At 34.8% G+C, this 25,439-nt stretch overlaps 1 long non-coding RNA gene across 4 annotated transcripts in view; it reads right to left on the bottom strand.

Annotated features, from left to right (window-relative positions):
• Positions 1 to 25,439, bottom strand: part of LOC144315674 (uncharacterized) — a 309,221-nt gene that overhangs the window by 212,924 nt on the left and 70,858 nt on the right. For 3 of the 4 annotated variants that reach the window (XR_013381423.1, XR_013381421.1, XR_013381422.1), the window contains exon 2: positions 8,549 to 8,755. The exons of the other annotated variant lie outside the window; for it this stretch is intronic. This is a non-coding gene — a long non-coding RNA (uncharacterized LOC144315674). The remainder of the gene's footprint in view (positions 1 to 8,548; positions 8,756 to 25,439) is intronic. 4 annotated transcript variants of the gene reach the window in all.

The raw sequence follows: 25,439 nt of genomic DNA on the forward strand, positions 1-25,439 counted from the left end.
ACTAGATACATCTGATCTCCACATGAACATTATGTTTATAAAAATAACAACAATAAAAGAATAAAATGAAGACCCAAGAGAATAGGGCTTTGCAGCATCATTTCTACTGTGAGTAGAAATATCCTCTATTTGTGGAATATCCTCATGCAAAAGATTTAGGGAGGACTGAACTTCTGTGTTATAAGAAACACAACAACAACAACAACAACAAAAGAATTCTTTAAATAATGCCTTGCTTATTGTAATATGACAAGCTTGGCTCAACAATATAACAGCCAAGAAATGAGACACTAGATAACAATTGGATGAATGATGGTATCATGTTCTCTCCTTGAATACACAACTTTGTAACAGTTAATGTTACTAAGGTTCATTCCTTAATAAGTCATGCATGGCTTTTTCTTTCCTTTTCAATCTCTAATATTGTAATTTAAACTTCACATCTGTTTGCCTTTGTTTTCTCTGGGAGAGCTCTTTGATAACAAGTTCTGTTTAATGTTATTTGGAGTTTTATTCAGATCATAATTACAACCCAACTTCTGAGAATGCACATGCAAAAATATCCTGATATATCAAGGACTAAAAGAGATCTAGATACAAAACCCAATTTTGCCAAGTATAAACCTGTGACTGTGGCCAGGAGATGATGTAAACCTGTTTCTTCATGTGTTTAATGAGGAATACAATATCCACCCAATAAAGATTTTGTGAAGATTACACAGAATGACATCTGTAAAAAATCCCAGTAAAACGTTTTGCCCAAGAAATGATAGGCCTCTTTCTTTGGCGTCCCACACATTCTTACATACACATGAAATGGAAGTGTATTGCAGTAAAGGTCACCAACTTCTGACACACATGCTGGGCAGTACTCCATCCCGGGGTGTCATACACCAAGAACACAAAGTGAGCGATACCCTCTGGAATTGTGAAGCAATAACCCTGAATAGGGCTTGTTGGATTCTGAATTATTGAAATCAGCAATGGTCATTTAAATGGCAGAACTGGAGCTTGGTCTAGTGATATGAACAACAAGTTGGCATATTTTCATTTATATAAGGCCCACTGACAGCAAATCATACACCTTGTGTATTATCAGTGCCATGCACTACTATAGTGGTTTAGAACAAAACCTCCATTTTGATGAGATGCGGCTAGATGGGGTCAGTTTTTGTCATAAATTCCTTCTTATATTTTATCCCTTCAGCAATTACACATAAATAATTTCCTGGCGCTTTAAATCTTACTATCTTCTCTTCCTATTCCTAAACACATGTTATATACATTCCTTTCTTCTCTAAGGCTTTTGTGTCACACGTATTGTTATCCAAGGCTTTGGGTCAGATACTTTTTATGAATTTCCAAAATCAGAAGTCTGTGCCTATATATATATATCCCTTTCTCTCTCTCTATTTATGCTATTTTCCGACTGATATATATTCTTTCACATCTCTGTTTTTTCTCAAGTCTTTCAGGCTTTCAAAGACCAGCTCATTTACAAACTCCAATCTCATTGGGTGCCTTCTTCCTTCTCATAGAAGCCTTAGAGAGCTTCAACCTTGATGGAGTCACAAAACTCTTTTAAAACATAATCATTAAACAGAAGAAGCCTTCTCATCCTACAGTACAAAATCTTATTATACACACCCTTCCTGGGGGGAGGGGGGGGAGGGAATCAGCTTCTCTACATTAAAAAAAAAAAAAAAAGCAAAAAGAGAATGGTAAAATAAGAACAAAGGAAGGAAAACATATACCCTGTCTATCCCACTAAAGGCAAGTAAGTATCTTAAGCATCTCCAAAAACTAGCACAGGAGTTGGCACAAAGTATTTTTATTAGGATATGTAAAAACATATAATCATCAAAATCAGGTATGGAAGAAAACTTGCAGACAAAAACTTGAAATCAGACTTGAATTATGACTCAAGGCCATCATACTAGTTTGTGTCAATGAGTAAATATATTTCATTGATTATGATAATGCCTAGTTTATGTGCTACTTTGTTAAACTAGAAAGTCTTTAAGGGTAAAAGGGCCTTGACATCAACTTCTAACTTTCCTACGGCAATTAATCCAACTATATATATACCATAGACATATAGTGGTCCTTGCACAAGTTCATGTTGAAAGAATGAAAGGAAAATCTGATCTTATATATTGTTTCATTCTTTACCATAAAATTTATATATGTCATCTTGAAAATATGAACGGAGCTTAATATGAAATGTTACAACTTGATTATAGGTATCAGACTTTGTTAAATTATTTCTTACTCTTGAATATCTAGATAAAATGAAAATGCTAGTGGCAGGCAGAAAAATTATGACATCTAAAATTCATTTTCTATCTATTGTCATATTTATTGCCATTTTCAATGAATGTAATTATTTTTAAATAGCTTACACCATTTCCATATGCATCATTGCTGAAATGCAGAAAAAACAGCTAGCATCATTCAAGGATGGCCTTGGGTACAATTTAAGTAGGAAAAATATGTCACTGGCCATCTTTCAATATTCCCTTTCCATGCTCCTTTAATCCTTCCAGAAATAGCCCTTTGTTCACATCTAGCACCTGTTAGGTGCTTAATGGCTGTTTGAAAACCAGTCCAATACTTAGTAATGCCATTCACCTGAACATGATCTCCACCATGGGGCAACTAAGGTGCTGTGTTCCATAGGGGCAGTGAGTTAACCTCAAGTCAAAACAGAACCATCTGCTCTACTGTCCTGCCAAACTAGAAACTGGGACATTAAGAAGTTTTCCCTATTGAAAACTCATTATAAACACTTGTCTCCAGATTCAAATCTGTATCAAGAGATCTTAGGAGCTAGAAAGCAGCTTGAAAATTCTAGAGATTCCATAAACCAGTTTAAAGAAAAGATTTTTTTTATTATAGATATTACTACATCTATATCCCAGTGGCTTTAAACTTTAACAATTACCAAAACTGAGCTCACTCTGAAAACATGAATAATATTCCTATGATTGAAAGCAACCAAGGCTTATAGTAACTTTAAGGGCTATTAAGCAAGTTCCTATATGAATCCAGAGAGTGAATTGTATAAGCATTTAGAATGTGCTGATGATAAAGGGATTCATAAAAGTTGTTATGCTGATTTTATGTTGATGGATGTTTGAATATAAGGTGAGTTATTAACCAGAGGCAAGTGAAACTAATGTTTAAGTGTTATGATATATGTGTAATTGAAAGTGAGTTTTCTTGGCAAAATGGGGAGCACAGTGAAACAGAAAGAATGAGTGAGTTCAAATAAAGATAATAATAGAGATAAATCCATTTGCAATGCCAGTACAAGTAGCCAAGTTTCCCATAAAGCCAAGAATGTTAACCCTTAAAGGAATCTCATCCAAAAATATTTGAAGTGTTATATAGATTTAGGTGGATGGCATTCAATTACACTTCTTATCTGCACAGTCTTCTTTCTTCCTATTCACCATGTGTCTTTTCCACTCTTTGCAATCTGTGTCTTCTCGCTTGCCTCCTTTTCCTGCTGCATATTAGTAAAACTACTGAGTAGGTCATTTACCTTTTATTTGAATGCTGTCCTAATTACTAAAAAACCAGAGTTCTGTATCTATACTATGGCAATTTTCTTAGCATTTGGACACTAAAAGCTTAATCCAATGGCCCCACAATAGAACCTTGGACCTAACAATAGTTGAAAAGTAGAGACACAAAGATCTATGGACACATTTCTCATCCTCTTCTTCTGTTTCCTTCCTTCATGGTCTTGTTCCCTTTACTGTAAACTTTCACTTCATCACAATACCAGGAAAGGGAGTAGGGAAGAACTGCCCACCTGACGATAGATATCCAAAAAGACATTTTATTTAGACTTACTCTTCTATGCTGGTCATAGTGGTGCTGTCCACACTCATCATTCACATTTTCTAAGTACTTTTCACGTTATTATCCTATTCACCTAATCTGTGCAAGTCAATATACATAATTTTGCTCCACCACTCCCACCCTTGCTTTTATGATTAGAAAAATAAATATCAAAGCTGCAGAGGGTATTTTTCTCCTTCTTTCATATTTCATGCTCAAATAATCTAGTATTAAAAAAGACTAAGGGAGTTATTTTTTTAACAATTTGAGCAAGGCTTGATGAAATAAGTGCGGTAATCAATGAACTCACAAAAACACTGAGATAGTGCTGTTTTTATTGGTTGGTTAGTTGGTTAAAGCCAAGTAAGCCTGTACTAAGAGAGAAGAAAAAGAAAATCTTAAATGCACTAACACTTGAAAGTAACTTCAAAACATGTTACAGAGAAAGCAGAATCAATGGATCTCTCTCACGAAGGTATATTTACTCTCAACTTACACTGTGGAAAAAATGTGAGGCCAGGATATCGAAAGTCTTTCAGCATTTAACCAGTTTAAACCCCCCAAGTTAAAAACAACATATGGAATCTAAAAAACAAAACAAATGAATAAACAAACAAAAAACCAAAATCAGTCCTATAAATACAGAAAACAAACCGATAGTTGCCAGAGGGAAGGAAGGTAAGAAGAAGCGCAAAATGAGTGAAGGGGAGTGGAAAAAACAAGCTTCCAGTTATGGAATGAATTAGCCATGGGAGTAAAAGGCACAGTAGAGGGAATGTAGCCAATGATATTGTAGGACTGAAAAGGAACTATTTCAGGCTTTTATACACCCTGGATGAATACTTAAAATGCAGTTGGTATTTGTAAGGAGTTTAGGACCAAACACTATATTTTGTTGAGGTTGAACGGCAGCATGGTGTGGGATAGGCAGCCATTTCAGCCTCAGAAGAACCAAGTGATGTTCTAGCTCCACCATTTAATATTTGTAAGGCTTTAGAAAATTCCTTCTGTGAATCTCAGTTTCCTCATCTAAAGTCTCCAAATAGCTTTCTTTTCCTGCCTATCACCCACCCAAGTTGTTCTAAAGATAAATTTTTAAAGTTTGTGTTTTGTTTTGCCTTATTAATTTTTTTGATCTTATTGAAAAACAGGAAGCAAGGCATTATTACCATCAATGCATATGTGCTTTGCTTTATAATATCTTAGATTTATTCATATGTTTTTGGTCTCTTAAAAATTCAAAACATAACTTCAGGCTACAATGGCTCAAAAATTGTTTATTTTCAGGAAATGGAAAAGGCATACACTTAGAAGTCATAAAAAAATAGAGATGGGATGGGACAGAAAAGAAAGTACCTGAGGTCTTCTGGTAGCTGAAGAAAAACCATGCCTTGTGTTTGTACTATGTGAATGTAGCAAAGCAGAACTGTAAAGAGAAGCCTCTGTTTCATGCTTAAGGTATCAATTTGAGTTGATAAGAGAGATAAAGGCTTGGTCCAAATTGACACACTTTCAAAACCTCATCCTGAGTGTTTTCTAATCAACCCAACAATCTCTTGTCCTTAAATAGCATTTTATCTAGAGTCTAATGGTCACTCAGGGCAAAATTATCTGGTCAAGAACAGAAGCTATGAAGACTATGTCTGGTCCAGAGTAGATAAGGCCTAATGTATACCTTACAAAAACAACTAACAATAAAGGTAAAAGGGGGGATCAACAACCCATGACCTTTTGCCCTAAATGACTTTAAGTAGTGACTTTACAAGGTTTTACTTTTAGTGAATTGATATTTGTAAAGTAGGTTTCATGAGGAGCACCAGACTTAAGAATGCCCATTGAAAGCTGTATTAACTCTTCAAGCTACCCTAGTCAAGAACTATATGCTGGTGAAGGAGCTATGACATAACAGGTGGTAGACTAATAGAATGTTGGGGAAAGTATACTATGTTTTTCAACAGACACTGTAAAAAGAATCTGACTACTCTGGTACATTTCAGTGAGAAAGTCCTCTCATTTTCCTATATTTCTGGATCCACTGTTAATCATTTTTATTCTACCCAGAGCAGAATGACCTTAAATAGACTAGGGGGAAAAAAGTACCATATTTTTGCTAGCAAAACTGAGAGTAAAAAACCCTTTAATTAAGAGAACAGACTGTGCTAGTAATAAATTTAGCTCAGACTAACTGTTGTTCTCCCTGAGAATTACTGGGCTGTCGGTAAGCTTGTGTGGGCACATATGTAGGCTTCAGGGTTATGCCAAAGCTGGTATCCATCAGAGATCTTATTCAAAGATTTCTTCACCATGGGACTAAAACAGTGGCCAATTTAAAGTCAACTGCTATTGTTATAGTTCCAACAAATTCAAATGTTTATCATAACAGTGTTATTTGAAAACAGCATATAGCCAGTCATGGCTTGAAGTAAGTGAGCAGTCGATAGTAGAATTAAATTCTTTTCACTGCAGGTGTTTTATTGCTATTATCTTTATCAGCCTCATCACCATCATTATCATCATAATCATCAAGCTTTTACTATGTCCTGATCTAGTGAAGATAAAAGAAGAGTAAGTAACATCCTCTGCCTCTGAAGAGTCTATAATTCATTTTGATGAGATAGCACATATGCATAGAAGACCCAGGAATAATTCTATATGGAATGGTATCAAACAAAATACATAGTTTATAGAAGAACTATCACTGGGAACTGAAGCTAGCAATGGTCAAGCTTACATTCATCATTTATGCATCCAACGAACAATATTTACTTACTTTTATCAGTTAGAAATGTTTTGCTGAAATTAATGGAAAATACATGATTGGTTAAAATAAATAGGATTTTTGTTATTCTCCCATAATAAGAACCAATCGTAGGTCTAAGTATGCCATTAAAACTCTGATTCTATCAGTCACCATATTTTTTCTGGGTTGGCTTCAGTCTCACAACTACTACCTCTTATTAACTAGATACTGCTGTAGATCCTGATAGAACATCTGCAATCAAGGCAGGGTGAAGTAGTAGGAGCCGTGGAATAGTAGATCTTCAACAGTGAGTACATGAGAATGAAATAAGGAAGGGACAAAGGTGGAAAAGAGATGGAAAAAAAAGAAGATAAGGAACTTAGAATAGGAGTTAAAAGAGAATTATTTCAGCCAGCTGGGCAGTATAAGCAAAACATTAGATGGAAAATAACAATGATGTGTTTAAGATAAGTTAGAAGGAATGTCTACTGCACAACAGGAGTATTATAGGATACCAACTTACGTAAAATTATTTCTATATTCCACTTTATATAAGTGGCACATCTGTGATCTCCAGTTGAAGACTACTAGGTAAAGATGAAAATAAAATGAATGATTCAACTATGAGAACGAACCACATCTAAGGAGATTTTAGAATTTGATTTAAGGATAGAGTCAGGGGTGGCAGGCAGGCAGGCAGCAGTTAGAAATACATAGGTTTCAAAATAAAAACTGGGCACCTGGGTGGCTCAGTTGATTAAGTGTCTGCCTTCAGCTCAGGTCATGAGTGCCAGGTCGCGAGATGAAGCCCCTTGTCCGGCTCCCTGCTCTGTGGGAGTCTGCTTCTCCCTCTCCCTTCTCCTCTCCCCGACTTGTGCTCTCTCTCATGCTCTCTCAAATAAATAAAAATCTCTAAATAATAACAATAGTTAAAAAAATAATAAAAAACCCAACATACCACATAGATTTCAAGATTCAAAGTAAATAATGGGATGAGAATCCCATTCTCATAAGAAATACTAAAGTCCCAGAGGTCAAGCCAAGGCATATTGATGAGGGGTGATCAGGAATCTGATTAGAGTTTTCACAATCAAAAGAGTTTAAGAAGGGGATCCCTGGGTGGCGCAGCAGTTTGGCGCCTGCCTTTGGCCCAGGGCGCGATCCTGGAGACCCGGGATCGAGTCCCACGTCGGGCTCCCGGTGCATGAAGCCTGCTTCTCCCTCTACCTGTGTCTCTGCCTCTCTCTCTCTCTCTCTCTCTCTCTGTGTGACTATCATAAATAAATAAAAATTTTTTAAAAAAAGTTTAAGAATAAGTCATTTTTACCTACTCAAAAAATATATTTTTTAAGCCCCTTATCTGTAGGTGAAGGTAAGAGCAGCATATTACCTGACTAGAACTGTCTCAGTAAGTACAGTGTGACATGGACAGATTCTAATATAACCTATAGAATTTAGTCAGCAAAACTGTTCTCTAGGTTTGTTTGTCTGCTTTTTAATTTAGAGTCAGACAATATGTTCAGTCTAAATTCATTTTCAAATGGGCCTAATTATTCTCCACCCTATGCCTTATCTTATTTTGAACAAATCTTCTTGGCTCACTTTATACATTTATAGAATCTGCTAGAAATCCTAGACAGAGGAGTATATATTAAGGCTTATATGAAATCGGTTCTACTCAACCATATCTAATAATTCACTAGTGTCTAGTAATGCTTTTCTCTGTTCTATAGAGATGCAGTGACTTTTCATTCAGTCATTTCTTGAAATCTGTTAGAAATTGAGGGTATTAAAAATATGTATTACTTTTGTTCAATGGCTAAGATGTTTTCCTTAGTCATCCCAGTCCTCTTCTACCTTCAAAGACACACACACACATACATACAGAAATCTCATTGCTACCCTTATAGTGTAAGCAGGCAATTTTTCATTATGTACTCAAAATCTTAGACTACTTACTTGTCAAAGTCCACTGCAAGGCATCTTCTGAACTTCAGTAGAAAAACACTTCATTGCCTCTATAAAAGAACTTTTCCATACCTTACCAGAATATCCTCTATGGTGGTTAGCCTGCTTCTGAGATTCAAACCTGTCAGTAAACACCATTTCATACTGACATATCCAATGGAGGTTATAATTTTTCTTTTCTCACACAGAAAAGATCTCCTAGATGGAAAAAAATAATCACACAATTTTCTTCTTTATTCTAGAACTGTGTCAGTTTTAGTTTCATAATTATATTTCTGTTAGTCACAGTAGCCTAACTTTATTTATTTTGTTACAGTACGGTTCCAGACATTCTAAGAAAATCTCCAGGGGAAAAAAGTTTCAATAAAAGCCATGGGACAGTCAAGTGTGTTTATGTTTTTCTTATCTTTGATTACCACATATGGACAACATATATTAGCTCTCTTACTGAAAATTATGTCCCCTTCACCTGGCAAATTAAACCGGAAAAAACTTTTATAAGAGAACAAAGAACTAGGTGAAAGTTAAAGGTAAAAAAGCATCCTCCATTCTAGTTCTAAAACAGTGCGGTATTAGTCACAGTCCATTCAACCTACCACATTTACTGTAGGCCAACTCCAAGTCTGGAATTTCTAATAAATCTAATTCAAGTTACAGAGGAAGAACCTTCTAGACTTTAAACCTCTCTGTATACTATAAAAGATTCATAATCAGATATGAGCTTCTCTGTTATTGTTAACTGAACTTTTGTTATTGTTTTAGGAAGGGAAGAAAGTATTTTTTTTAACTTCAGAACAGAAGACCTGAGACAGGGAGCTGCTTTTTCTATTACCATGTAATAGCACTGGGAAACTTGTTTAAGGGCATGTATGTGCTTGATGATAGTTAAGAGATAGGATAACTATAACCAAGCAAACAGATGTCCTTCCACATCCTGTGTTACTTGAAGGTGTAATACTTTCCCCTGGGTATAGGATAGTAGGGACTTCTTCCCTAAGGCATGAAAGAAAAATAGGTGCCATAAAGTAGTCAGTTAATTTGTATTGACCAGCTACCATATGATCAACTGTGTTCCATAGTTCAAGATATATGAGACGTAGGTAGGGAGCGGGGATGAAGGTAGATACATGAAGTAATGAGAGGGGGAAAAAACAATGTAAAATGAAGTTATCAGAGTGCTTGAGCTTAACTAAATCATATAATGGAATGGCATGAGCACAATCATCTTTTAGCAGAGATCTTTGGAAATTCTATCATGAAATTTAACTTCCACTCCTATCCCATTTAGTCATCCTACTCAAAACTCACTAAATACAACCTCAAGCAAAGAGGGCTGAAAGTAAATATATCAACAATCAGTCTGAGCTGAGTTTCATAAAAAGAAAAAAAAATGTCCTCATTGTTAATTAATTCACAGCATGAATCAAATATAGACAGTATGTTCCCCTACAATGTATTTTTTAATATTATTTACTGACAAAATGGTCATGTTTTGGAGATAGTTGCTCTGGAATGGGCACTGCATTCAGTGTTTTTTTACATGTGTTATTTCACTTACTTTTGATTTCTATAAGGTAGTTTATTGTAGTTGAAAAAATAGCATCAGGCGATAAAGTAACAAGTCCAAGTTCATACAGTAAATAAGTGAATAGAATGATTCTGAATCCAGACTTGTCTGACTCTAACTCATGTGTAAATGACTATATTCTGCACCACTCTAAAACAATTAAAATGGTTCTAATTCTGTAATTATATTTATGGTAACACAAATTTATATATAACAATAATATTAGGATACTGGCTCTTTTCATTTTGTCAGTAGTTAAAGCCTAAAGTGTGAAAATAAAACTTTATCTACTAATACAATTTTCTGAATCTAAGGGTTTCATCCAGAAACTAACTGCCCAAAAATGTAGGTTAAGATTAAGAGGGTATATCATGATATCTTTCAAACCCAGGCATTTTCCTATTATCTGTCTATCCATTCATCCATTTATTTCAACATTCATTTCTCATTATGATCCTATGTCTTAAACTCTGTGCATAGAGTAACTCCTAGATTTTTTTTTCTTAGAAGAATTTTGATCCTAGGAAAAAAAAAATTGCCCCCAAAGCCAAAATCACATGCAAATAGCATATTTCTCTAAAGAAACTGGCAATACAGCTTCACAGAGTTTAGGGAATTAACATTTCAGAGTTGCGTCCTTTCTCTGAGGCTAATTACACTGATAAATACCTGAGATTAAGATCCACACTTCGCTTCTTTCTGCCCCTTCTCATCTGCTCCTTCACAAATAGAAAGTTAGTCCAAATAGAAATAAGATTTGAGGGATCTGCTCTATTGTCATGTTAACTTCCAGTTACAATTTTTAGCCAAAGTTTCCTCATGAATGAGAATCTGCCCAATAAAGTAGTATAAAGTATAAATATTTTCATTTTTCTTTTTCTGTCTCTTAATCACCTTTCTCTCTCATTAAAAAGACTTCATCTTTCCTTTTTTTTTTTTAAGATTTCATTTTTCTGTTGTCCTATCACACACTGCAATGCTTCTAAATGTCAAGCAGAGATAACGGTCATTATAAAATATGTTCTCACTAATGATTATGACTATAGCTCATGGACTACCTAAAATGACAGCACAGGTTTTCTGAAACCATAAATTATATAAGTTGTTCAGAATTATTTTTTTAAAAAATTCTATTTATTTATTCATGAGAGACACACAGAGAGAGGCAGAGACACTGAGGCAGAAGCAGGCTCCCTGTGATAAACCTGATGAGGGTCTCCATCCCAGGACCCCAGGATCATGACCTGAGCCCAAGGCAGATTCTCAACCACTGAGCCACCCAGGTGTTCCTGTTCAGAATTATTTTGATGCTCTACTATTCATTGTCTTTCTATCCACAGCCAATTGAAACAAATAAACAAAATCTACATACAATAGAAATAATCAGGTAAAATAAAAAATTCTTCAAGAAATAGCGACTAATAGAAATATGTCCCCCTTTCAGTTTGCTCCCCAAAAAATTGCCTCAGTGAGTCCTTTTTTAAAAAATTTGAAATAGATCTCTTTTCTTGGTCTATAAAGCCATGAATGAAGATTTGTGTTTCTTATGATTGCCATGAATTTGGAAGCTGTCACTGCAACTGGGAGGGCCAACTGTGACTTTGCAAAACCATATTTAAAAATCTAACCAGGGATCCCTGGGTGGCGCAGCGGTTTAGCGCCTGCCTTTGGCCCAGGGCACGATCCTGGAGACCCGGGATCGAATCCCATGTCAGGCTCCCTGCATGGAGCCTGCTTCTCCCTCTGCCTATGTCTCTGCCTCTCTCTCTGTCTCTCTCTGTGACTATCATAAATAAATAAAATTTAAAAAAATATAAAAAAAATAAAAAAATAAAAAAAAATAAAAAAATAAAAATCTAACCAAAGCCAAGAATTTCTCTAAAAATAGTGAGGAATATTTAGGTTCTGAGAGAGAGGTATGCTCAGGGATTAAACCAGCAACCGGACTTTTCAGCATCCCAGTCACAAAATTACCTTCACTTATTTGTCTAGAAAAGAACAAGAGAGGGCAAAGAGAAAAATGAGGAAGCAGGCTACTTATTTCACTATGCTGGGAGGCTCTCAAGAAAACAAACAAACAAACAAAATGAGTGTTAAAGATTAACCATGACTGTAAATAAAAATATATTTTTCATCTCTCTGAATAGATTATATTAAGACAATATTTTTGTTCAGTCACCAGTCTTTTCTTCTGTTTCATGTTATCAAAGAACCAGTTTCTCTTGGGAAGTCACTCTAGGCTATTTTCTGCCTGAAACTAGTCAAATAGGAACAGGCGCTTCCCATAGTAATTGAGAGAGGAGATAACGGAAACATTTTCTATTTACCTCAAACTTCACTCTGAGGCTCTGGGTACACACATGAAATAATTGTTATTCCATGGATTCCAAGCAGTGTGTCGAGGTTAATTGGAGTGCCACAGGAAAGGCTGCATATAAGACCAGGCCCAATTTATCCAATGTTACTGTGCATCCCTGCAAATCACTTAAATTGGCTTCCACAGTTTTCTTATCCTATAGTATCATTTTTATCAGTTTATCAGTTTATACCAAGCCCTGATTGTGAAATATCCTATCTGTATCTCCATTTTAACACGTTATTTAAGTCTCTGCTCAACTCCCTTTTTTTTCAATGCATAAAAGATAGAGGGTTTTTCTTCTAAAACGGAGGTTGGTTTGCCCAAAATAATTTATTGAATAAAGTTATACACTTCACAACTTACACCAACATTAAATAGAATAGGTTAAATATCCAAATATAAAACGCAAGCCAAAACAAAGCTATGTACATAGCTGTGTATATAATCTTAGGATAAAGAATATCTTATTTAAGCAATGACATAAAAATGGATACTGTAAAGGCAATATTGTATAGAACTTAATAAATATACTCTCAGATATCAAACCATTCTAATTCTGTCTCTATAATTGACAAACTATATAACTTTAGGCAGGCTACTTAACCCCTGTAAGCCTTAATTTGCCTCTTGTAAACTGGGGGTAATAGTAGGACTCTCGTCATGGAGTTGTTAAGAAAACTAAAGGAGACATGAATGTAAAGTATGCAGCATAGTGCTTGGCTAATAAAAAACACTTAGTAAATATTATTACTGTTATGTTTATAAGGAAAAAAATATTGAATAAATTTGACTATATATCCACACAGAGGAAATTAACCTGAAAGCAATGCATAAATACATATGGCTGCCAATGAAGTAATATTCTTAAACATAGAAAACTCTTAATAACCAAGTAAAAATTTTGAACATCCAGTTGAAATGATTAAAAAATAGAAAAGACATAAAATAAGGAATATAAACTTTCAAAATTCTTGAAAGATTATTAACTGATAATCAAAAAATGTAAATTATAAGAACAAACCATTTTCACCAATTAACTTGGCAAATATGCATGTTTTTATGTTATAAAAATAATTTTGGTAATTGAGTAAACTACTTTTAAATGATATGGATAGACATAAATTGATACATCTTTTCTAGTAGACAATGATATGTTTTCTTGTCTACACATTTCCTTTTATTAATAGTTTAAATGTTTCTTTAATTAAAAATAGAATGCATTTTAGAAACTGAAGTTATCTCTATATGTGTGAAATATATATGTATGCAATATCTATACATATCTACACACATACAGTATTTCTCAATATAATTGTATGTTGTTTGAAAGAACATATTTTTAAGATGGAGCATCATTCTAAATCACCTGATGAACTCTTATTTGTGGGAAGCCAGTCAAAGGAGTAAGAAAGGAAAAAAGGTGAAACAAAGGGAAGGAAAATTATTCTCAATGATTATTTATAATTTTTATTACATATGGATTTATTCATTTGCTTATTTATTGTTGCTTTTAAAAGTTTAATGTATCTTTAAGCAAGATGCCCTAAGACAGAAGAGGTAATTATGCCTGAGAAAGAAGATTAAGAGAGAACAGTTGAAGAAATTGAGAAAAAGAAAGGAAGAATTTGGAATGGGAACAGTATGACAAAAATGGAGAATGATCCCCAGAGGAGACAACAAAGGAAGGAATCTGGGGTGGTGGGAGAGGTTGAGGCTTTAAATAGAGGATTTTATAATCTTCTGCTACATATTTAGTGAATTTGGTTCCCTTTCTCCCAGGGAAAACTTTCAGAAATATTTGGCTGAACATAACTAAATATCTTGGTAAGTTTTGGCTTTGGTTAATCTTAGTAAAGGGTAGAAAAAAGAGAATAAATAAATACACTGCCAAAATAAATGCTGACTTAACTGACAGGAGATCACCAAAACTGAGAAGGGAATGAAAGAAGACCATAGAATTAAAATCCCCTGGGAGTTTATACATTGGAATTTCCATAGTTCAGAGGATAGGACTGAAAGAGTACTGAACACCCAGAGAGCTATTACCTAAATTATTCAGGCAGGGTCCAGGTATCATAAGAAGGTTTAGTGTTGCCAGGCATGCAAACAACTAATCAATTAACAAAGAACTGCTAACTTTCAAACAAGGCAGAATGCAGTATGTGCTATGTATTTATAGTGTGATGGAGAGGCACAATACTTACAAGAACACTCCCCATTTTCTAGGTCAATTCTGAAAGTAGAGAGAAATTCTGATAGAAAAGAAAGCAGATCCAGGAGCTGTACCAGCTTAAAGATGCTGTCAGCTAGACAGATAGGCTGACAACAGCACTTTAAGGACAGGCTTATGCCAAATGGATATGGTCTAAAACAGCGTTGTTAGCTTTGGTCTGAAGAGTAATTAAAGGCTTGAAAGTAACCAAGGGAGTATATAGAAAGCCCATCTCTGAGGATCTTTCAATATGGGGAGGGTTAAGAAACTTTAAGGTTAAAACTTAAAATTCTAACCAACAGAGAGTCTTCTAATTCACAGTATTAAAACATAGAGGTAACCACACTCTTTCTGTTCACTGAAATGTAAATACTATCAATCTCTCATCCTTGCCAGAGAGGAAAGTAGAGCTGGGAGGATACGAATGGCAGAACACGAGGGCACAGAAGCTCTAAGGGACCACGAAGATGGCTGGGCTACCCTGTGTGGAGTTGATGTGATTAAGTAGAAAATTGGTGCCATTGGGTTCAATCTCAGCTCTGCTACAAGCTCTGTCTATTTATTTTGCCTTATTAATTCTCTAATGTTAAACAGGAAAATGATATCCATTGCTCTGCAATGGGTATAATGGTGAGAGTTAAACGATATGCAAGGTGCCTGGTACAAACCAGTTGTTCAATTAATAGATGCTATTACAAACTGTGGAAAGAAGGAATGAGCATACAGAAAGAAAAATTTTAGGGCCTTCCTTGTAGCTTCTGCAGGAGACAGAGTAACCTTTTGAGGTTACTTTCTGCTCTTTGATCCTCAGTTTTTTCACAAAGGCAGTACAAAGGGAGCCTATTCTTCCCTTTGCAAAGACAAGGAAATAAGTGCTTTAAAATAGGATATTTCTATAGCTTTCAAAACATAAAACAACAAAGGAAAATATCTTCATCATTTAAGACCTAAAGCTTTATCCACAGCAGTCAGACCAGCGTGCTGTTTCTCCCCATATTAATCTTGGAAGATTCAGACTTAAGAAATATATTTTAAAAAGAAAAAAAAAAACATTAATATATCTATTTGCTTTGGAGCAGTAATCATTTTGGCCTTTCCCTGAATTCTCCTTACCTGCTCCCAGCACTGCTACCTGTTGGCTCTTTCTTGCCTTTTGTTACAGTTCTTTCTTCTCCATGCCCTGGCGTTTGTCTGAGACCTCCTACATTCTTACTTAGCTTCTTTCTCTTGAATCCATGATTTCTTTTGGACTGCAGACATTCTATTTTTATTTTACCTTAAATTCCCTTGGCTAATATCACTTGTTCAGCTGCTTAAAGGTACAGAAGCAAACCCACTACTTGAAGAACAGAAATCGTGTGTGTGTGTGTGTGTGTGTGTGTGTAAAATGTTAGAAATTGATAATGTTACATATTATGTACTATCCTTAGAATCAATGTGAAAATAAAATTTTGGAATGAAATGATCCTTCAGATCTTTGGTAAAAACAAAATATTTTTTCAGCATCTGTTGGACAAATATCATTAATATCTCAATTGTAAAATTTTCCCATCCATCTACATTATTATAAGTCCCTGGATTTTAAGACCTTCTGTAATCTGTCTGTCATATGTAACCTCATTCTTTCCTTTATGCATTCCTTTTTTTCTAGTCAGGCCATATTCTCAAAGAACCTTCTAGAAGCAAAGCTAATTTCTTAATTTCTGCTTTTTGCCTTCCCTTACCCCACTACTTTGAATTGTCCATATGTCTTTCCATTTAGCCACTTTTATAAATTTTAGACAATGTATTTCAGGTCATGCGTCCTCCATAAAATTTCTCCAATACAGCCAGCCTATAGTTCCTTGTCCTTAACTGACCTCATACAGCACCACATGCTCAAGATGATTTCCTTATACTGGCACATTATCCACCTTGGCATAAAGATAGGCTTTCTACCTGGTAAGAACCCAGAAGTGAATAAATCCAATCTTCCACTCACAGTGGCATGAGCATGACATTGGCATCATATAAAATTGGAATTAAAATCCACCTCAGCCACTGACTGCTTCCTTTAAACCTTCTGATTTTTTCACTAATGAAATAGTAATAATGCCAGAGTACAGGATTGTTTTGAGATATAAAAATAATGTATAACTTATGACCAAATAGTTGTTCAAGAAATGTCAATATTTTGTATCAATATACCTACAACTGCAGACCCCAGGTGTCTGCAACACTACCCTGAGGACAGCCACTGTATTAATCATTACACAATATAAGGTAGCCAAAACAGAGTAAATCTTGGGGTAAAATCAAATACTCTGGTGCTTCTACCACTCTGTTTCTGATTATATTTTGGTCAAATGGAGTTCCTACTTCTGATCTCTATCAAGACTATGTTAGGACATCCTCTCAAATGATCAAGCAGTTCAAATGCTGCTGCTTTTCTATTACTCCTGCTTCAGGAATGCCTTATCACTGTTCTATAGCTTATTTTATCATGCCCTTCAGACTAGAACAGTGGTCCTCACCTGGGATACACATAAAGAATTTCTAAAGAGGTACAAGAACATGGATAGATTTTAAGAGAATCAATTTCCAGATCCTCGATGGATGATGAGCCTCAACTAGCTTCTCTTTTCCTACCTTCATCTCAGTCATAATCTGATTCACTAACCTAAGCAAAAAGCCAGCAGAGCATAAAACAAGGGGCAATTAGGTAATTTTTAAGATCAGGTATTGTAAAAAAAAAAAAAAAAAAAGATCAGGTATTGTAATTGTCCCCCTACTTTTTTTCTGGAGTTGCCTAATGTGAACTACTAAGTTCACAGTATATATATATACTATATGGTATATAACGTGTTATCCCCAACCTAGTGGTTTAAAACAACAATTATTTCTCATGATTCTATATATTTTGTTTCTATCCATCTTGGTGGGGTTTATTCAGCTGATGAGTTGGCTACAGAGGGGCTCTGCTTAGATGCTGGAAGGGCTGAGTTTACTCTCTCCATGTGGTTTTAGGACCTCTTTCTACATAATCTCTAATTCAGTAGTCTAACTGGGGCTTCCTGACTTGTTGATGAGAGTATTTGAAAAAGGCAATGAAAGAAGCTTCAAATCCTTTCAAGATTTAATCCTCAATATTGAATACATTTCAATATGGAATACATCCATTTGATGGTCAAAGCATCATATCCAGTCCATATCCAAGGGGAAGAAAATAGAGTTTCGTTCTTAATAAAGGAAATACAAAGTAATACTGCAGAAGAGCTGCAGGATGGGAGGGATGATTATGATAATCATTTCAAACCAGCTACCACATGCCTCCAACCATTTCATTAAATAATGTTTCAAATTGTGCACTACTTTTTAAATAAATGATTCTTTGTAAAAAATTTTATTATATTTATGCTTTGATGAAGTATCTAATAATAATCATAATAATAATATATCCCATAAGCATAATTTTGACACTTAGAACACTTCGGTTAAAGAAATATCTTAAAACTTCAACATATGCACATTTTTTCACTTCAAAGAAATATGGTAACTTGAGAAATAAAATATCAATCGGGGGATCCCTGGGTGGCTCAGCGGTTTAGCGCCTGCCTTTGGCCCAGGGCATAATCTCGGGATCCCGGGATCGAGTCCCACATTGGGCTCCCTGCATGCAACCTGCTTCTCCCTCTGCCTGTGTCTCTGTCTGTCTTTCTCTCATGAATAAACAAATAAAATATTTTAAAAAATGGATGATGTAAAGTTTCCAACTGTTAACAAAACTCATTTGTACACCTAGATAAATAAACAATGGTGAGTATTAAAATCACCTCTGTAATTATATTTAATTGAAAAAGTTGTAAGAATGATTTAAGTTTTATTTTTTAATATTATTATTTAAAGTATACTAGGATTTACACTCTTTTTAACTAATATACAATGATAAATTTAGAAGCAAACTTAAAATATCCTTTTAAGGCATATATAATCAAACCAGTGTGATGATCTCTTTGCCAGAGCACATTACCAATTATTGTTTAGTCGATTCCCTTGCTTTTAGGTTGTCCTAACACTCACAGGTGACCATTTTTTTTAACACTCAAGAAATCTGGTTTCCTTCTGGAGCTATCTAACATACTCAGTCATTTGCATAATATAATTCAATCATTACACAATAATCATGTTTCTTTCTCCTCCAACTTATCTCTTTATTTCTGAAATTCTTAACCTTTTTTGTGCCATGAATCCCATTAGCAATTTAGTGAAGGCTACAATACCTTCTTAGAACAATGGTTCTAAGTAATAAAAAAAAAAAAACTATAAGTTTATACAGGAAACCAATTATATTAAAAATACATCTATAATATATTATAAAAGCTAAATTAGTGATGCAGTACTATGATGATTATTGCATATACCATGCAATTTAGCAGCAGGTCTAATAACTACTATAATTTTGAATGATATTTCAAGGTATTTTTGACAACATGATGTATTGTGAATATATCTGTGGTGTCTATTGTTGACAGCCTCAAGAACTGTTAATAATTCTGTGGTTTGTAGTCTACTATATAATTGAAGGAAGTGATAAAATTTATTTACAAATTAATGAAGAGAATTATATAGTATTTTCCCATCCAAATACATAATCCACTGAAATCTACATATGAATCTTTTGAGATGTTTTTGGACTCCAGGTGAAGAGTCTCAAAGCTTTAGTGTTTTAGGTTTGATCTCCCCAGCTAAATTGGGATAGTTCTTCCGAAATCCCACAAACATGTAGGTGACAATGGTGTTTCTAGGAGATGCAGAATGTTTACTTAGAGAAATTGTTAACGGACTACTAAGTTCAGAGGACATTTGGTCATTTGTCTAATACTAATCATCTGTATTTATCTAGGTTATAATTTTTTTAAGGTTATGATATTTTATTTTTTAAACATATCAGAATGTTTAATATGCTAATTATGGGTATAATATGATGCAATGTGACAATTATACCTCAGTGCAGAGGCTTGATATTACTCTATTATTAAGGATATAATTTTTTGTTTATAAATATACTTTAAATTCTAGAACTAGAAATTGTAATTTTCTTCTACTTATGGTTCGTGGTTGTTAAAACTAATAGTAATGACAAAATGAATTTTTGTTTAAGAAAAATAATATTTAGCTGAGCATAACTTACCTGTTGGGTCTTTTCCTAAACACTATTTATGTGCATATATACATATATATCTTTTTCCTCATTTATCCTCAGAAGATAAATATCATTATTACCCTCACTTCAGAGATGAGAAATGGGAGAAGGGGGATTGTACAAGTCAAAATTACTGGACCTAGACTGCAAAAGTAGAAGTCCCTAAACTTAGACTCAACTTTTAGATCTGTCTCACACTGAATTGTGTGTTATACTATTAGTCTATCTGTGTTTTATTTTTTATTTTTTTAAAGATTTTTATTTTTTTATTCATGAGAGGCACATTGAGAGAGAGAGGCAGATACACAGGCAGAGGGAGAAGCAGGCTCCATGCAGGCAGTCCAATGTGGGACTCGATCCCGGGACTCCAGGACCATGCCCCAAACCAAAGGCAGACGCTCAACCGTTGAGCCACTCAGGCATCCCTGTATCAGTGTTTTAATCTAAATATTTATCCATTTTCAACAAATACTAATTATATCTTAATTCATGCCAGTACGTTCTAGGTGCTCAATATGAATATCTATCTAATTATTGATCCACTCACCTTGCTCTCTGTCACCCATGGATATGCTTATACTATTCTGTATGCTCTACTGCTTGATTTTCAGGCATTTTGCTTCTTGACACCAACAGAACACATTTTATCTGAAACTTGTATCATGTTTCTAGGATATGTTTAGGGAATGCCGGGCCCCTGAACGGAGGCATAAACTCTAGTCTAGTCAGTACTTTTAACTTCCCCCTAGCCCTATAAGTACATGTCTTCATATTTTATGTATTTTATTATTATATGTTCACTGGATAAAAAATTAAACAGCCTCTCCAAGAAAAGAAAAGGTAAAATCAAAAATGGAAGGTCAACTAAAGATGAGAAATAAGATATACTGTCTTTGGCGTGAAAGAAGACACCTGTGACCCCACATTTCCCAGAAAACACACTGTGTAATCATTCATTCATTCAAGTTCCTACTTCCTACTATTTTCTATAACTGAATATGATTAAGTGTCTAACATACATGAATGTTCACTGCTGAAAGTGACATTCCAAGACAACTTGTGGACAAAATTTTCCTTTGTTTGAAAGCTAAACTCTGCTACATAGAAACATAAGTTACAATCCAAATTTAAGTTAAGTGGTATGACCTACTGAATTTGCCACTAAAATAACAGTAGATCTTCAGATAGACTCTCCCTTTATGTTCAACCCTTATTTTAGGATTATTCTCAGAATATCAAAGATATTTGTAAGGTATTTGGCCTTACATATAATCTAATCCACATATATTGTTTCCTGTAAATTCCTTCTTTAAACCTCTAGGCAGAGAGGGGGAGGAAGTGCTTAATGACCCTTCTTTAAATATAAATAACAAATACCACTTGCTGCTCTTCTTTGAAGAATTAAAATTGATTTTCTCTTTCTGGATGAGAGATGATGTGGCTTGAATGAACACACAGTGGCTTCTATCACAAATGATTTTGCAAAATTTGCTCTGAAGGAAACAAAACATGGCTGTAGCTGAGATACTTTTTTTTTTTTTTAAAGTACTGAACAAAATTCAAGCCACGAAAGGGTACAATCTTCTGACAAACAGAAATTATGTTGGAAGGGCTTGCTTTGTGGGTCCAACAAAGTTCTTCCAAAACTCTTGTTCTGAGGTTGCAATAGGCAAGAAAGACCCATGCAACTTTACAACAGCGTAAGTCAACATTTAATGTGGTGACTGAAGTCTTTGGTGAAGAAAGTCTAACCCAATTTACTGTATTACGAGGACAATTTATCTGTAGGAAATACAATTCTTTCTTCTATTCTCACAAGTTTTAGGGGTTTGGGGCTGAGCATCTCTGTCCCAGAAGTAAAACCGCCAAGGAAAATAATAAATGTGGCCAAAGAACCATCTTAGGCCAGAGACCTTGGTTTTGTGAAAGCCACTTAGAAACAGACTAAGAAATACAGTTCCTGTTCCATCAAAAGACGGTGATTGCCCAAGAGACTTTTAGGATCAATAACATTTCTCTAATTAACAATACTATGTCTCTTCCTTTTATGTCACAAAGTTCCATAAATTTCTAATTCTATGTATAGCTGAAATTGTAAAATATTGAACATTTAGGCATCTGATGAAAACTTAGGCTGTTCTTTTAATACTTTTACCTTTTTCTCCTTTTTTAAATTTCACTACCTTAGTTCCATAATAACTGGTAAGTGAAGGGGAATAGCATTTACATTGTTACCTGAAAAGTACAACCATACATTGTGCTTTGCCGCAGTGCCTCACATTTGGGGAAGGTTTTTATCACTGAGTACAAATACATTTTAATTGTTCCCTGAACAAAGACATCCCAACCAAGCTCTTTGTCTGGGTGTGCACCGTTGTATTTCTGAAGTATGAATTCCTGGCAAACAGTGCACCCACCTGGCACCAAAGAAAAATTACATAACAATGAGCATGCATTCCACCTCAGAGCAGTGAGTTACACTTGTTACCTTAACACTGCATTTTCTGCAGTGCATGATCTGTGGATGATAAATGGTGTCTCTCTCTAACAGACCATGAAGCAAAGGTATCCAAATATGCTTTGTGTCCTCTTTCTCCTTCTTTTTCTCTTTTTTATATTTCTCTTTTAATATTAGGAATTATACGCAATTACTTCATTTCACAGGTGATAATATTGAGGCTCAGAAAGGCTAGTAAATGGCAGAAGAGAGCCAGAATTAGAAACCATGACCTAAAGACAGCTTTGATCCACAAGTATTGAAGAAGGGTCAGAGCAACTTCTCCTGAGGCTCTGTTAGAGTCAGTAACATTTCAATGAAAAACCCATTCAGTTAATTCTATAATAGACACTATAAAAATGTAGCAGGTAATAGCAAAAAAAGAAAGAGCAACTCTCACAGATATATGGAAAGGAGAATCTTTCTTTATTCTTCAAACTGGGTAATACTATTCTCGTGGAATTTCACCCATAAAAGTTGATAACTTATTACAGATCTAGGGGACACCTTCACACTCCTAGTGACTCTGTACATGTAAGACTAAAGACATTGAAATAATTTTTTTCTTGAATTATATTTTCATTGAGATACAACAGTTTCCTATGCATATTCTTATACTATTTGTAGACTGACTTTCCTACTTTAGATAATCTTTATTTCTTACTTATAAGAATGTTTGCACTGGTTAGTTTGTGGTTTTTTGCACACCCATGCACATACACACACACACGTGTGTGTGTGTGTGTGTATATATATATATATATATATATATATATATCAGAAATTCAAAATGCCATCAAATATTATTCCAGTTTTAAAACTTTTTCTAGGGGCTCCTGGGTGGCTCAGTGATTGAGTATCTGCCTTTGGTTCAGGCCTTGATCCCGGAGTCCCAGGATCAAGTCCCACATGGGGCTTCCGCAGAGAGCCTGCATCTCTCTCTGCCTATGTCTCTGCCTCTGTCTTGTGTCTTTCATGAATAAATAAATCTTTAAAAAAAAGAAACATTTTCTAAACTGTATATTTTCTGTATAGAAACCATCTTAGCAAACCTCTTCACCAAGTCTTTATTTTTGTCACTATCAGTAAAAATGGCTTTATTTTAGTCTATCAGTTTCATAGAGAGCTTTCTTGGCTAAACTTTATTTTTTCAAAACAAAAAGAATGAGGGATTATCTTCCTAAAAATATCCTCGAGGCCAGACTATAGTGGCTAGTGGAAACACCCTCCAGACTTCTTTCATAATGCAGTTCCCCAGCCAGACAGTCTGGCTAAAGAACAAAACATTCTTAAACAACCAGTCATTGTAGCTATTATGATATGCTCCAACCTCAAAGGTAATGAAATTGAACCCTGTTTTCAGCCCCAAGTTACAGTTAGGATGGGATAGAAACAATTCTCACATATCTCTACACATACAGACACCCACCCACACAAGGCAGGAATAATAGAAACCGAGACTACAAGCCATGTAACAGGTATAGCAAAGTCAGGGCTATAAGCATGGCTTTCTATTATTCAGAGAACAATCTGAACATTCATTCATTTTGATTATACCAGTAACTGATGCTGCTACACAACTGCAAGTCTGGTCATTCTGATTCCAAAAACTTTTCAATACAAGAGGAAAAAATGTCAATAGGTTTGAATAAAATATACAAGAGGGGGAAATGGGCAATTTTTTTAGTACTTTATAAACAAAAAACCTGTAAGACCTATCAAGAAGTGGTATAAATATGACATAGTCTGCTCCATTATGTCTAGTGTTTATTCTTTCCCTAAAGTCTTATCCCTATGCTCACTATTTCGATTTTAATTTAGACTCCCTCTTATCTCCTCAAAATATCTTTCATCCAAAGATCAAAGTTAATTTTTATTATTAACTCTCCTTTTATTTAATTGGCATGTGTAGGACAGTGCCACAAATATTTATTAGTGCCACTAATATTTTAATTTTGTAGTGGGGCTTTACAGTTACATCGGTTAGAGACTGGATTTCTTAATCATATTCCCTTTCTGTTTGGGGTTTTTCCTATCCTATGCAGTGTTAAAAGGCTACAATTCATGCCAGCCTATCATAGGGTCATACCCACTGTGGGCATCCAAGGAACTCTCTGGACACCAATAAAGATTAGATGAATAGGCACAAAGCTATTGAAAAGGTCAATCCGTATTCATCACACATTTTTGTCCAAGTTCTTTCTTTGGTTGATGTTCAAGAATAAAAGGATAAATAAAACAAAACAAGAAACAGAAAAGGAAAAGCTTTCTTAATATTTTCAACTTTTTCAAGAATAAGTTGTTTTGCTTTACTGTTGTTTGAAAATATGTCATTTTGTGAGATTGATCCAATGCTGGATAAAGAATATGTTCTGAAAATCTCTTTTAGAAAGATTTATAATATTAACCTCAGGCTATTTTAAGTCCCCGTCGATCTTTATGAAAACAGCCAAGAGATCCATTTGTTTTCCAAACAGTAGAAAGTCTCTGTTACCTTTTGTCAACCATGATTGAACAAATGACTTTGGGTCAAAGTGATTCAGTTGTGAAGTGCCTGGGGTCCTGCCAGCCCCCTGGAATACAGACTCAAAAAGCGGTCACTTCGGACCCGTGCTGCCCATTGCAGGCAGGGGCTAAGTAGTCCTATTCAATTTTTCTGGGACTAACACCATTATGGACCATCTTAAACTCAGGATTAATAAGAACTAGTGCAGTAGCTATATATCGATACATGGCCAGCATGTCTGGTCAGGAACTGAATGTTCTATCATACCAGTTAGTCTGATTTTTCATTATTGTTTTCTGTCTACAAAATTATGTGAAAATATCAGCAAAATGCTCAGTTTCTTGATTGTTATTTATTTTCCTAAAGGTTTTAAGATCTGTCCAAGACATTGAACTAGGATAACAGATATCCTATTTAGCTAGTGGGAAGTTAGAATCTAAACTCTACAGTCTTATTCAAATTCAAATCAGTTATGCCATACCTCTGTTCTCAAAGAACTTCTGTCAAGTTTTACCACCACTAGGACATTTTTCTTCACTTAAACAAGTTGGTGAGCTTA

The sequence above is a fragment of the Canis aureus genome, chromosome 6, assembly GCF_053574225.1.
Source record: "Canis aureus isolate CA01 chromosome 6, VMU_Caureus_v.1.0, whole genome shotgun sequence".
Taxonomy (NCBI): Eukaryota; Metazoa; Chordata; class Mammalia; order Carnivora; family Canidae; genus Canis; species Canis aureus.